The sequence below is a fragment of the Bidens hawaiensis genome, unplaced genomic scaffold, assembly GCF_021521415.1.
Source record: "Bidens hawaiensis isolate Kalapana, Puna unplaced genomic scaffold, B.hawaiensis_p1.1 tig00005498_1, whole genome shotgun sequence".
In the NCBI taxonomy this organism is placed as follows: Eukaryota; Viridiplantae; Streptophyta; class Magnoliopsida; order Asterales; family Asteraceae; genus Bidens; species Bidens hawaiensis.
In genome coordinates, this window is record NW_027491353.1 from 1,014,012 (window position 1) to 1,029,049 (window position 15,038).

The window sequence follows — 15,038 nt, forward strand, 5'->3', positions numbered from 1 at the left end:
GACTAGACTTAACGAGATTAGGGAATTCAGGTTTAACTGAAACGTACTGAAATGAAACCATAGGGAAGAAAATTGCAAATTTGAAACTACTGGATTGAAACCGTAGATTTAGACAAACCACAGAGACGAAAACCGCAGTTCACTGAAATATGTATTATAATAAAGAAAGAGTGAAAAGACATGTCTACCCCTAACTTACCGATTAAATTTATAGTGATTTGGATATGTAATTGGCAATAACTGGGAAACATGGATGATTCATATATAAAAAATAAATTTTTTAGACTAAATTCGTATTATTTGTCAAACCATAAGTGCGAAAATAACACTTTACTCATTATAAAGAACAAATAAAATGAGTAAAATAATCATTTCACTTACATTAAACAACAACAAAAGATCAAGACCATGTTATGAAATAGGATTCAAGTTTGTAATTTGTCTCAAAACCACGTAAGAGCAAAGCTGTAAAAAAAATTCTAAAAAATTGAAATTTGATTTCCTGGTTTTATTTAAAATAAAAGTTACTTCATAAAAATTTCTTAAACTTTTTTCTAATAGATTGTAATTGTTATCCTAATTGATGGACAAGAAAAACGTATATGAAATCTAAAAAAATATAAACAAATTTAATGCCACACTGATTAATAAAAGATTGGTCCTAAAGCATCCACAACAGAGTAGGGACCTAAGTCCTGGATGATGTGAATTATGTTAGACAAGACAACTTAAAAAAATATATTTAATAGTTATTAATATATATATAATGTTATGATAAAATAAATAAACACAGGGGATTAGGGCGCATAAATACAAAAAAGTAGTCGTTTTAAAAAAATAATACATATTATTTTATACAAAAAATTATAATAGAAAAAATATATAAAAATAATTATAATTATATAAAAAATAATTGATAAATAAACGAACTGAGCCTGAGCTGAGGTTAAGCTGGAAAAACTACTCACGAGCCAAGCTCGAGCTTTGAAAATAGAGCTCGAACGAGCTAAGCTCGAGCTTTGGGTAAGTTAACCGAGCTGAGCTCGAGCCCACTCGGGCTCGGCTCAGCTCGTTTACATCCCTAGCTACACCCAAAATCCGGTACCCGCACATGCCACAGCTCGTACCCTTACGTGGGCACCATAAAACCACTAAAAAAAGGAGAAAAGTTCAAAGGCAGCAACATTTTTCTACTTTTCTTGATTGAATTGATGGGACCCTACCGCCGACGGTCACTGTATCAAGTCTCTTGCATGGCTCCCATCGATTAACTAGTGCATTTAACTATTGATGATGAAACATACCTACCACATATTTGAGTCAATAAATGTATCTTCCAGTGTTTTTTTTATCACAATGCTCATTTTGGATATCATAGTGCATGTAACTATGGATCTCGCGCTCATATTCTTGTCTGCACTTGTGTTGTTTGAAGTAACTCATGTTCATGCACAACCTGGATATCTTCCTCAAGATGAAAGCAAGTTTTTATTTGTGTGTGTGTGTTTTTTTTTTTTTGAAATTTCAACTGATATTTGGTTTAATAATTTTTCATGTTGTGTTTGCGGTGAGTGCTCTTCGTGATATAGCAGAAGAATTGGGTATTAGGGACTGGGATTTTAACCTGAAAGCTTGCAATATTAATTCCAATAGGAATTTTAACAAAACTGTTAAGCGTGTTGAATGTAATTGCTCTTGGGGATGTTTGTCACATCATAGCAATGTACGTCTGCAAACCTTAATTTAGGCTTATTTTACAACAATATTATTTGACTATCAATATTGGCACATTGTTAATACACTTGACATAAGAGCTTCCACAACGCCAAGGTCGGCTCTTAAGAAAGGCAGGGTAGTTGACCAGTATCAAACTAGGCCCAAAAAATTTAAAACAAAAAATTGTAATATTTTTATAAGAAAAAATTATGTATTTTTAATATTTAAATTCAATTAGTCAACTCATTTAAGCCTATTTTTATATATAAAAAAAAAATTTGCGCAACCCAAATCAAATCTAAGTATACACATTTAAAAATTTAATTGTTTAAACCTAACAAAAAACCCTTTTACTTAAGGCGCTAAATTTCATTCGCCTTCGGCCTAAAAAAATTAAACGATTCTCAAAGGCGGCCCTACACAACGCTTTAACATTTCGCATGTCACACCCCAACCTAAGACGGAAATGCCGGAGCGCGAACTGATAGTTCACAGCTCACAATGTACTATCATGAAAATTAATATATGACAATATCTATTTAATTTATTTAAATAAACAATTTAAAAATGAGTACATCAATTCATTGAATATTACAAAACAAATCTGAATCATCTTGTATACATTTTATCCTAAAGGTCATCACTAAATGTTCTTCACCTTGACAGATAATCCAACTTGCAGATGCGTACAAAATAGAAAAGGTCTGTCAACACTAGGTTGAGTGAAAAAATCACCAGTTTTGACACTACAATAATATATATAAGAAAACCGCGAAACTGTTATTCGTGAGTATAAACAATCGAATCATAGCAGGTAAATAGTGCAAACAAATAATGATATGTGGGCTAAACCGTTGCCATGAGAATCGGGCATTGGTTACCGTAGTCAATCCCTTTGGCTGTAAGAATGAAAAATACTCATTAGGGTTAAACATAAATTTTTCATGTGTATGCCAAGAATTTGTGTTAGCATGAAACTAAGAGGTCGAACTTTGCTTTATGAACAGAACTCTCAAAGGGCAGGATCTTGATGGTGTTCTTCCACCATCCTTGGCAACGTTACCTTACATAAAAAAAATGTAAGACAAATATTTGTGCTTTTATGTACTACAACTTATCCTAGAAATGAAAATCAGATATGTTTTATGGCATTACAATGATACCAATTGCTTCTTGCAGTGATTTGGCTCGTAATTATCTAAGTGGCACCTTACCGCCTGAATGGGCCTCAACCAAGCTGGAGTACCTGTGAGCCATTTCTCAGTCATATTTACTACAAGTTTAGTATATATCAATATGAATCTAAGGTTCTTACAGAACATAAGTTTCCTAATGTAGGTCTGTATTTGTAAACCGCTTGTCTGGAAGGATTCCTACATATTTGGGCAACATAACTTCACTTGTATATTTGTATGTTCTCTCGTTCGCTCTACATGTCACACACGAAAACACTCTTTTGAGGATAGTACTTCAATGAGTTATCCTTTTAAGTCATCATCATTTACTCTTTTGGTTTTGTTAGTTAATCATCGACCCTGTTAAGTTTATTAGAAATTACCGTTAGTATAGTTTAATGCCATAATTGTAATAAGATGATAGTTTGTGTAGAAACTGTAAATATGTAAAATAAGAACGGATGCAACGTTATATAAAACGTCACGACTCTTGCCGGAATAACCGTCGGAGTAACCGTCACCGGAGGGTATAAATACCCCTCCCTGGTTGATTGTAATCATCACAAAACAATATTCATTTTATAATAAAATCGTTTCCAACATCTATTGTGTTCATATTATTGTTTATCGATCCAATTTGTTATCAAATTGGTATCAGAACGCAGGCAGAAACAAGAAAATAGATCGTTTCTGAATCAATTTTACTAACCCTAAAATTGACGAAAAGAGGAATAGCGCTTACCGGTTCCAAATTGAAATTCCGAAGGACTATGAATTTCATCAGATTGCAATTGCAGATTGCAACAACCAAGATCGTCGAAGCCCTGAAGAATTAATTAGGGCTACGCTTTGTTGCTAACACCATCAGAGCCGTGTGTTGTTGAATCAAAAGGACGTGGGTATAATCACTATACGAGCGAGTCTTGAAGCCGGAGATAGAGGCTTGTGGAACCGGAGAAGAAACGGCGTAGTACGTCGCCGGTGAAGAAGAAAAAGAAACCTGGAAGTGTTTATGTGGAAACGTGTGGAAGACAAGTAAAGTCAAAAAGACTTTATTAAACAAAATATATTTTGTTTAAAAGAACACAAAAAATCTACGGGGGATTTTGAAAAAAAAAAAGTTAAAATTTTAATTTTCAAATTAAAATTAATAAAAATTATAAATCTTGTTTAAATTTTCCTCATTATACCATTCAAGAAGGAACTAGTACCAGAGGAGAAATTTTCATCTTGTTTAAAATTTGCATCGAAGAACCGATAGCAAGTCGACCCGTTTATAGCGATTAAAGAAATGATCGCACGATGTCAAGTGGACAAGAAACCTCGACAAGTCAGAATAGCCAACCCAATCACCCAAGGGATAACACGTCGTTATCGTTTCAATTTTCCCATATTAAATTCCACAAACTATACAATATGGGCAGTAAAAATTAAAGCAATTTTTAGCGTTCATGGATTATGGGAGGCCATTGAACAAGAAGAAGGAAAAGTTGTTGACCAAAAAAAGAACAACATGGCAATAGCCTACCTTTATCAAGCACTGCCAGAAGACGTGGTACTACAAGTAGCTCAACATACGCAAGCTATAGAAATATGGTATGCAATCAAAGTAAGGAATATGGGTGTCGAAAGAGTAAAAAAGGCACGACTCTCAACTCTAAGGGCTGAGTTTGAGTCATTAAAGATGAAAGATGGAGAAACCATCGATGACTTCTCAGGAAAATTAAACGGGCTAGTCTCCAAAGCCGTAACGCTTGGCGCAACAATTGATGAATCCGACATGTCAGGAAACTCCTTGAATCCATGCCAGAACGTTTATTCATATCGCTGCAACAGTCGAACAATGCTACGATGTTGACAACATGAAGTTGGAAGAAGCCATAGGGAGACTTAAAGCATATGAAGAACGCCGTGGAAAGAGCCGTGGGCATGGAAAGCCATTTAGACAAGACCGTGGAGGTCAAGGATCATCGTCAAATGATCGAAAGGACCAGTCAAATTATAAAGACAAAAGTCAAATAAAGTGTTACCAATGTAATGAACTTGGTCATTACAAATCTGAGTGTCAAAAGTCCAAGAATAAAGAAGAAGTCAATATTGTTCAGACCGAACAAGTAATAAAAACTCTCTTGTTAGCTAGTTGTAGCTCCAAACAGGAAGATGCAATTTTCCTCAATGAAGAAAAGATAACACCAAGAAAATCTGAAGCCGAGCCAAGTAATAAAGATATATGGTACTTAGACAACGGAGCAAGTAACCATATGACAGGGATTAAATCTCATTTCTCTGAATTAGAAGACATCAATGGAGAAGTAAAATTCGGAGATGTTTTACATGTGATGATAAGAGGGAAAGGCTTAATACGAGTAAATTGAAATAATGGTGAAGAAAAGACGATCACCGACGTATACTACATACCCGATCTTCGAAATAACATTTTAAGCTTAGGACAAGCTACTGAAAATGGGTGTGATATACGAATAAAGAATGAGTTTTTATGGATATATGATGACTCTGGTGATCTCTTGATGAAGGTGGAAAGATCACAAAATCGTCTCTACAAAGTAAAGCTTGATATGGGAAAATCAATGTGTTTTCTTACAAAATCAACGAGACGTCAATGTTGTGGCATGCAAGACTCAAACACATTGGATTTGAGTTCGTTAAAATGATTGTTAAGAAAAATATGGCCAACGGTGTGCCAGATTTTACCCATCAGCCACAAGTATGTGATATATGTCTAGCTGGAAAATAAACACGACACTCATTTCCAGCTCAAACACAATTTTGAGCAAAGCGACCGCTCGAATTAGTCTACGACGACCTATGTGGCCCAATCTCACCAACAACACAATCCGGTAACAAATATGTGTTTTTATTGGTGGATGATTACTCTCGATATATGTGGGCATATATCATAAAGTCTAAGGATGAAGCATTAAACTTTTTCGTTAAGTTCAAAGAAGTAGTTGAAGTTGAAACAGGTCATAGGATTAAGACCTTAAAAACCGACAGAGGAGGAGAGTTTACCTCGAAAGAGTTCAAGACATTTTGTGAAAGAAATGGTATACTACGACAACTCACAGCCCCTTACACTCCACAGCAGAATGGGGTGGTAGAATGCAAGAACAGAATCGTGATCGGAACTACACGGTGCCTACTAAAAGGTATGAATGTCCCACAAAACTTTTGGGGTGAAGGAGTGAGACATGCGGTGTATGTGCTAAATCGCACACCAACAAAGGCCCTCGATAACGTAACACCATATGAAGCAATGTCAGGGCGAAAGCCGAATTTGAAACACTTGAGAGTGTTCGGCTGTGTGGCTTACGCGAAGATTCCTACAGTAAATTTAAGGAAACTTGATGATCGAAGTGAAATAACCATTTATTTGGGTACCGAACCAGGAAGTAAAGCATATCGGTTATATAACCCAAATACAAATAAAGTAATGGTGAGCCGTGATGTGGAATTTGAAGAAAACAAGGCATGGGATTGGAAGAATCATCTCACAAACGCCGATGAAGGACCCGAATGGCTAGACTTTGTGGTTGTAGGAGAATTAACCACAACCAATGATAATCAAGATGAGACCTATGGGGAAGATCCCGATGAACCAGAAACCCCAAGTACCCCACCAAGCCAAGGATCACAGTCAATAGGGCAAAATACACCCTCAACAGACTCTGACTCATCTAGTCCAGGTCAAGATGAATCTCTAGTGTTTTCACAAAATAAATCAGTAAATGAAAACATTGAAAGTGAAGATATAGACCCTAACGTAGATGACACACCAATTCAAGGTCTACGTAATTTGGCCGAAATATATGAAAGAGCTCCAGCCATGGACGAGCATGGAGATTTTGTAATTCAAGGAGTTGACATGTATGGAAATGAACTCCTGTTGATGCACGAAGAACCAATGAATTACAAAGAAGCGACTGGAAATAATGCATGGGAAAAGGCAATGAGAGACGAGTTAGATTCGATAGAAAAGAATAAAACATGGAAACTGACCAACCTACCTACTGGACACAAGCCCATTGGTTTGAAATGGGTATTTAAGCTGAAGAAAGATGCAAAAGGTAAAGTAACAAAATATAAAGCATGCCTTGTCGCGAAAGGATACGTACAAAGACATGCTATTGACTATGAAGAAGTATTAGCACCAGTAGCTAGAATCGAAACCGTTCGATTACTACTCGCACTAGCTGCATATGAAGGATGGACTATTCATCACCTCGACGTCAAGACATCATTCTTGCATGGTGAATTAAATGAAGAAGTATATGTAGAACAACCTGAAGGTTTCGTGAAACCAGGAGCTGAAAACAAGGTCTACAAGCTAATAAAAGCATTATATGGACTACGTCAAGCACCACGAGCTTGGAATATTAAATTAAATAATACTTTAAAGGACCTTGGTTTCAAAAAATGTCCAAGAGAAGCAGCAGTGTATACACGTGAAAGGGGAAAAAGAAAGTTAATAGTAGGCGTCTATGTTGATGACTTAATCGAGGAAACGATAAAGAAGATATCTCAAAATTCAAGTAGCAAATGAAGAAATCATTTGAAATGAGTGATCTTGGAGAACTAAAGTACAATCTAGGGATCGAAGTACTACAAAATGAAGAAGGGGTGACATTAAAACAATCGGGCTATGCAAAGAAGATATTAAAGGACGCTGGGATGTTAGAATGTAATCCTACGCGATACCCGATGGAAGCAGGTCTAAAATTATCAAAGAATGAAGAAGGAGCTGAAGCAATTGCAATAGAATACCGAAAGCTGATAGGATGTCTAAGGTATCTAACTCATACAAGACCAGACATCAACTTTTCATTAGGATTTGCAAGTCGGTTTATGCACTCGCCAAAAGTAGCTCACATGAAAGTCATGAAACACTTACTACGATATGTAAGAGGTACAATCGAGTATGGAATCCAGTACAAGAAAGGAGGCAGAAAAGTATTGAAGGGTTATAGTGATAGCAACTATAACATGGACATTGATGATGGAAAGAGCACAAATGGAACTGTATTTTATTTATGTGATGCTCCGATTGCATGGAATACTCAGAAACAATCTACAGTTGCTCTATCATCTTGTGAAACTGAATTCATGGCAGCCGCCTCAGCTGCATGTCAAGCCTTATGGTTACAAGGATTGCTAGAAGACTTGACTAGTTGGAAGCAAGAGAAAGTGACACTGTTTGTGGATAACATGTCAGCAATAGCATTGATGAAAAATCCAGTATTTCACGGGCGAAGCAAACATATAAGTACAAAATACCACTTCATACGAGAATGCGTGGAGAAGCAACAAATCGAAGTGGAGCACATTAGTGGCGAGGAACAGAAGGCAGATATACTAACAAAAGCATTGCCAAGAATTAAGTTCATGGAGATGCGCGAACTACTAGGTGTCAAGGACCTCGCAATACAAGATCGAGATTAAGGGGGTGATTGTTAGTTAATCATCGACCCTGTTAAGTTTATTAGAAAATACCGTTAGTATAGTTTAGTTCCATAATTGTAATAAGATGATAGTTTGTGTAGAAACTGTAAATATGTAAAATAAGAACGGATGCAACGTTATATGAAATATCGCGACTCATGCCGGAATAACCGTCAGAGTAACCGTCACCGGTAATAACCATCACCGGAGGGTATAAATACCCATCCCTGGTTGATTGTAATCATCACAAAACAATATTCAGTTTATAATAAAATCGTTTCCAACATCTATTGTGTTCATATTGTTGTTTATCGATCCAGTTTGTTATCAGGTTTAAGGTATTATGCTTCATAATAAATTGTGTTTGATGAATAAATAAACATCAGGAGTCTGGAGGGTAACATGTTCTCTGAAACTGTTCCCGCCGAGCTTGGAAAACTAGAAAATTTAGTAAACTTGTATGCTTTCTTTCTAGTACTCGTGTATTTACCCCAACTGGTCCTGATTATTGCTTATCTACAACTTTTATTCTTAAATCATAGGATTCTTTGTGCGAATTATCTCTCTGGTGAGTTGCCGTTGGAGCTTAGTAGTCTAGCCAATTTGGCAGTACTGTAAGAAAACTTCAATCTTCCATACTAACTATACTTCACTTTAAAAAAGTTTAGATTAACCGTACTATCTGTTTATATATTGTTTGCTTCTTGTGAATAATTAGTTAACTAATTATCCACCTTTTTGCGGCAGCCGATTAACTAGTAACAACTTCAATGGAAAAATCCCAAACCTTGAAAGCTGGAGACAACTTAGGAATCTGTAAGTCTTTTAAGTTATATCCATGCTCTAGACTTATTCTTTGTATCAAATAATAAATATTTTATATTGCAATATTATCAGAGAGATCATTGGTAGTGGGCTGGAGGGGCCAATACCATCAAGCATTTCCCTCTTGAGCAATTTAACACAACTGTAATTTACTTAAACACTCTCAAAATTTATTTTTTGTTATTACTAATCTTCTAGTTTACGTAATCCACATGTAGAAGAATCTCTGACTTGAGTGGAGAAAGTTCACCGTTTCCGAATTTAAAAAGCATGTCAAACATGAGAAACTTGTAAGTCATTGTTGTATTTAGGAACCTGTTAAAAGTTTTTAATTTATATATTGCTGGTTTTAACTTCTAGATCTTTGGGTACTTTGTAGGGTGTTGAGAAGCTGTAATATAACTGGAACAATTCCTACTTATATAACACGACTATCCAACTTAAAGTTTCTGTAATTATTTGTTCTCCCTTTATCTTTCTTGATCCAAACCTATATTTGACATGTCTTGTTTGTCCTTTTTACATTAGTTATATGCTTTAGTTTTTGTTTAAATTTCCTCATATATTCTCTTTTATCTAAACACATATATTATACAGAGATCTTAGTTTTAATGATTTAGTTGGCGATATAGTTTTTTCACCTTTGTACGATTTGCATCAATTAAACTTCTAAGTTAGTAACTTTTTTTATTATCAATTCATCTATACACTTCTCTTATTGTTGTTAACGTAAAACTTTATAAACGGAATCAATTCACTAAAATGGAAAATAAAAGAAAAGCAATATCTATAAATTGTAACAAGTTCATATGGTGATATGACTAGGTATTTCACCGGTATCTCCCTCAATGGCAGTTTTCCTCCTTGGCTTAAGAATACAGGTAATACACATTTAAAGCTATCAAACTTCGTTTCAACATTACTTTTGTATAACATATGTACACTTTGCTATGAAAAAGGAATTTTCTAAGACCAAGTGTTGTGAAGAGGTTAGTTAATCCAAACAGTAAGGCTGTGTCACTCCTACATAAATAGTTAACAAAACTATTAAACAAAACACAAAAACACAAAAGTGATTGGCTAAAATGATGGTGGAGCACACTTTTTTGAGCCCTTGGGCTTTATGGAAATGGCTAGCATGGGCCAACAAGAGTGGTGCCGGGTAATTATGCGTATGCGTTGTGGATTTTAAGTGTTCAAGCATGGTGAGGTTGCACGGAGGGGGCGCCTCCACCCCACCACACAACACCACACACAAACTATGTCTGTATTTCAAGAATGTATGTATGTATACATGTAAGATGCATGTATGTATGTATACATGTAAGATGCATGTATGTATATGTATATACATGTACGTACATAGCTTGTGATTATGCGAAACTTGTGTTTGCATATGGAATATACAAATGTATGCATGTTTATATATAGCTATGCATCATATGTAAATATACTACAAATTGGGTGCCTATATAGTAAGCACTAGGGATGAGATCGGTGCCGGTACCGAAAATACCAATCCCGAGAATCACAAATTCTTGGTACCAGTACCGAAATATTCGGTTCGTTACCGATATGGTACAGGTAATGAAGGTAAAAATTCAGGAAATACCGGTACGGTACCATACCATACCGATCCCAAACTCAAAACTTTGATACCGATTAGTATCACCGGTACCGAATTTGCCCATCCCTAATAAGCACGTATGTACGCAGATCTCTTATTTGCGTAGTATGTATTGGGATAACCAATTGGATCAAACGGAAAACTAAAATGGAAACACAAAGTGCTAGTCAACAATCTATAGAAATTTTCTTATTTATACTAAACTAGCTTTAGAAACCCGTGTATTACACGGGATAAATTAATGTATAAATTACATGAATAATTTAATATAAATAAAAAAAAGATAACTAAGCCTCTTTATATTATGTAAAAAAATGTATTACAAATATAGTCGTATTATATCATCAAATATATTTGACTTTTAAATCGAGAATGAGTTGTTCTACAATCAGTATACGATAATGAAGCAATGTCACTGAAGAAAAATTTAAAACAATGAGGTCTTTCGATGTGAAAGATATAGCTAAAGTCTTTCACAAATTTTCAATATTTAATAAACATGGTTTGTCGTAGATTTTTTAATTTCACCAAGTATGTTGTGAAATATATTCTAACAATGTACATTAGTATAATATGTAAATATTTATTTGTATAAAAATGTATAGATATAATACAAATAGAGTTTAAATAAAAGTGAATAATTTAATTAGATATAATATAGCTAGAGTGTAAAATGAAAGTGAATAAATTTTTATATTTGCCATATATAAGTTTTGGAGGGAAAAAAATTGTAAGGATTAACCACAAACTGACATGTGTCACAATTATTTTACTTTATTAGAATATAGGTTGATTGATGTTAAACAGATATTAGAAGTTAATCTTGAAACGGATTATCAAAAAAGTTGAAGGGGCTAAGTGAAGGTATTTTAGTATGTTTATAAACATACGAATGGATTTGACAAACGAACGAATTTTGTTCTTGATAAACAATCGAGACGGGTGCAGTAAATCAAACGATCGAGTAAATAATAAACGGATAATATAATAATAAACGATCTCGTTATCTGCTGCAAAAGATTAAATATTTGATAAACGAACCGACCCCACCCAAGTTAAGCTCACATTGGGTGGGTGATCTACACCATACAAACACACGCATACAAAGACAACATGTGACATATTTATAAAAAAAATATATTCTAGAAGATTTGTTCCCCGTTGAAGCTAAACGCGTGCACCAAAGCTCTCGTCTCGTATCCGGATTTCTCGTCTACTTTAATTATTAACTTGACCATAATATACTTAACGGGTTTCGTTCTTTTGATATCGTAAGTCACATTTTTGGCCTTACAATGGTAAGAATATTAAGTATTACTTAGTTTCTTAGAGTAGTTGGTGAACTAACTTCAAAACTGAAGCAAATGTCGTTTAGTAATTTTCTTAAGTTTTTTTAAAGTAGCAAATTAATTGCAAGAAGGTAGCGGGTTCGTTTTTGAATCCATGTTTTGAAAGCAAGTTTGTCTCAGCAAGTAGCAAGAAAATCTAATTAGCAAGTACGTCAGTCAGATGTGACCTGAGTGACACTTCATCCGCCTTGAACCCGTTCCTATCTATTCTGATTCTCCACCTCTATCTCGTCTGAGGGATAATAATCTAGTATATATGATGAATGATAGTTGGGTACTGGGTTGGTTCCATCTTCATTTTGCATGCAGCTTCTTCCATCGCCTTTAGTTCTTCTAAGGCATAATATTATGGATTATACTCTTGAATTTAAGAATCGCTTGATAGTTCGATTGACATCTGCTCCATGCCGGGGAAATAAACTAGATCATCGATCATTTTCTTGGCTATGTGTTCATAATTAAAGAAGTCGGTGAAATAATTGTTACTATTGTCTGACATCTCCTGAGGATTGGGATTTGAACGAATAGTCGGGTTACGTATGTGGCCAAAATAAATGATTTATGGATCGGATGACTTCAGTCAAGATTTGACTATGGAGGGAGAGAAAATTATACCAACCTATCTTATCCCTATAAATATAATATAACAAACTTATCTCTGATCAAAGCTTAGATACAATTAAATGCATCATCGCTTAGGCCGATGATTCTAATACCAACCTATCACACCCGGCTCTATGGGCCTAGGAGTGTGACCAATATTGGTACAACTTTTGTAAATATTTCAGAGTATTTATTGCAAAGAGGAAGTCTTTTCATTTAAATATTATTATATTCAAAATGTCAGGAATTAAACATAAGAGCATTAAAAATATTATCAAATAAAACCATAATTAACATCTTTCACATTAATCACAATATCTAAGCCATTAGATGATCTAATGGTTAATACCGCCATCCTCTATCCCTATCCTCATTATCTGTAAAATATTTATAAAATACGTCAGCAACACATGCTGATGAACGCGCTGACGCTAAAACATTTTTATGTAAACATTTAGTTCATACTTGAAACAATCAGCGACCCTCTGGACCAGCGTACCAATTATATCACATAGTCCAGCCCACACAACCTTATACACTCGCTCAATAAGACGGCGACATGGTACTAAGTGTGGTGGGGTATGCCTACCTTCTGCCCACATATAAAAGGATCTAGACACATGTATAACTAGCCTGATTGTCAGCAGAAACTAAATTTTTAGGGATCTATAATCCCATGCAAACTATTGTATAAATGACTCGTTTGTATTTATGCTTGAAAAAAAGAATTACACGTATTCATCTTTTTTTATGATGATCAGTACAATACTGATTTCTGCTTGAGTGTTATCTCGGACCTATTGTACGAGAATAAATTTTATAAATATAGAGATCAAATATCTAGCTTCAGACCTTTAGTCTGTGTTGCATAGCTTTAACCTTGATATATCATTTGTTTGTATAAAACATTTGGACCTTTAGTCCCTTTGTTCATTTACCAATTATACACTATGTTTCTTGTTCACTAAGAAACGTCTATGTTAGGTTTCTTATTCAAGAAGAAACATTAATTTGACTATACCCCTTATATGAAAATATTTACGCTTCTTAGTGTAAAGAAACATTGTGTATGACTATAGCCTTTGCATATTAAAAGCTACGTTTAACTTAAATTTGATCAAGGTATGGGTTATACCCCCAACTAGGGTCTAAGCCATAATTATTAAATACTTAAGCAGAGCCCCTACCTTGCATGGGTATTTGGAGTTTACAACTTAAGGTCGATGAGGTAATACTTCTACATTACATTGCGTACTATGGATTACACTGTTGAAACTTTGGGGTTTCGAGAATTGGTTTGTGGCATGGTTACCAATGTTATGTGTGTGTTATAGAAGTGTGTTTGGGATGCTTTAGAGTAGAGCCCGGCCACTTTTATAGGAAAAACTTTGGACCCATCACGTATAGCGATGACTCTTTCTTATGGCCATCACGTAACGCGATGACTTAATCCCACTGGGTGCTGCCACATGGCCTATCAAGTTGTGCCACGTGGTTCTAAACGTGTCTCCGGTTACTTAGCCTAGTTATCGCGTATCGCGATGACTTAATGGATAAGGTTATCGCATAGCGCGACACCTCCTGTTTATTGGGTTTTGTGAGACTCCATCGCGTATAACGATGGGCTGGTTACCGGCCCATCGCGTTGCGCAATGGGTAGAAAAATTAGATTATTCATTTTTGTTCCTTGATCTTTTATAACTTGACAAAGTTGACCTGAAAGTTTCAGGATATTACACAATTTCAGTCACTAAGACAACAAAGGTGCTAAGGTGGAGGTGTCATTACAAAAGGTTGGATCAGGTAAGGAAGTAAGTTTTGGGCTAAATTGGGGTGTCATGCATTTCGAATAAGATAAGCGATGAGAGATTGAGTTAGTTTTGGGCATGTCTACAGAAGACAGACAATGTCACCTTTTAAATGTGTCAAGACCCTCGCATTGGACTGGAAGAGTAGACATATACACAAAATGACATTGGATTATTAGATTAATTAGGTTTCGGTAGACTTACAATTCTCTAAGGACATGATCGGAGATAGGAATTATTGAAGTTATAGGATAAAGGCTAAGGATTCTTAGGGAGGTGTATTGATTTGTCTTAGCTTAGTGTTGGTATCTAGGATTGTTATACTTTCTTTTTCTTTTTTTGTTTTTGTGTTTTTTTTATGTTTAGTTGTAGTATTATAGGTAATTTCAAGCTGCTTCGGGATCCTTTTTGTTATAGGTATTTTATACTAAAAGAAGAAGGTTTGTTAGGTACTTAAGTCGGGGTCTTATTGGAAGTA

General features: G+C 35.1%; 1 pseudogene across 1 annotated transcript in view; it reads left to right on the forward strand.

Annotated features, from left to right (window-relative positions):
* Positions 1-1,356: 1,356 nt before the first annotated feature.
* Positions 1,357-15,038, forward strand: part of LOC143629959 (putative LRR receptor-like serine/threonine-protein kinase At1g07650) — a 37,955-nt pseudogene continuing 24,273 nt past the window's right edge. Inside the window, exons 1-13 of the transcript XR_013153056.1 lie at positions 1,357-1,484; positions 1,573-1,723; positions 2,724-2,795; positions 2,896-2,964; positions 3,055-3,126; positions 8,735-8,806; positions 8,891-8,962; positions 9,096-9,164; positions 9,246-9,317; positions 9,392-9,463; positions 9,553-9,624; positions 9,771-9,833; positions 9,996-10,054. The product of XR_013153056.1 is annotated as a putative LRR receptor-like serine/threonine-protein kinase At1g07650 (transcript). The remainder of the gene's footprint in view (positions 1,485-1,572; positions 1,724-2,723; positions 2,796-2,895; positions 2,965-3,054; positions 3,127-8,734; positions 8,807-8,890; positions 8,963-9,095; positions 9,165-9,245; positions 9,318-9,391; positions 9,464-9,552; positions 9,625-9,770; positions 9,834-9,995; positions 10,055-15,038) is intronic.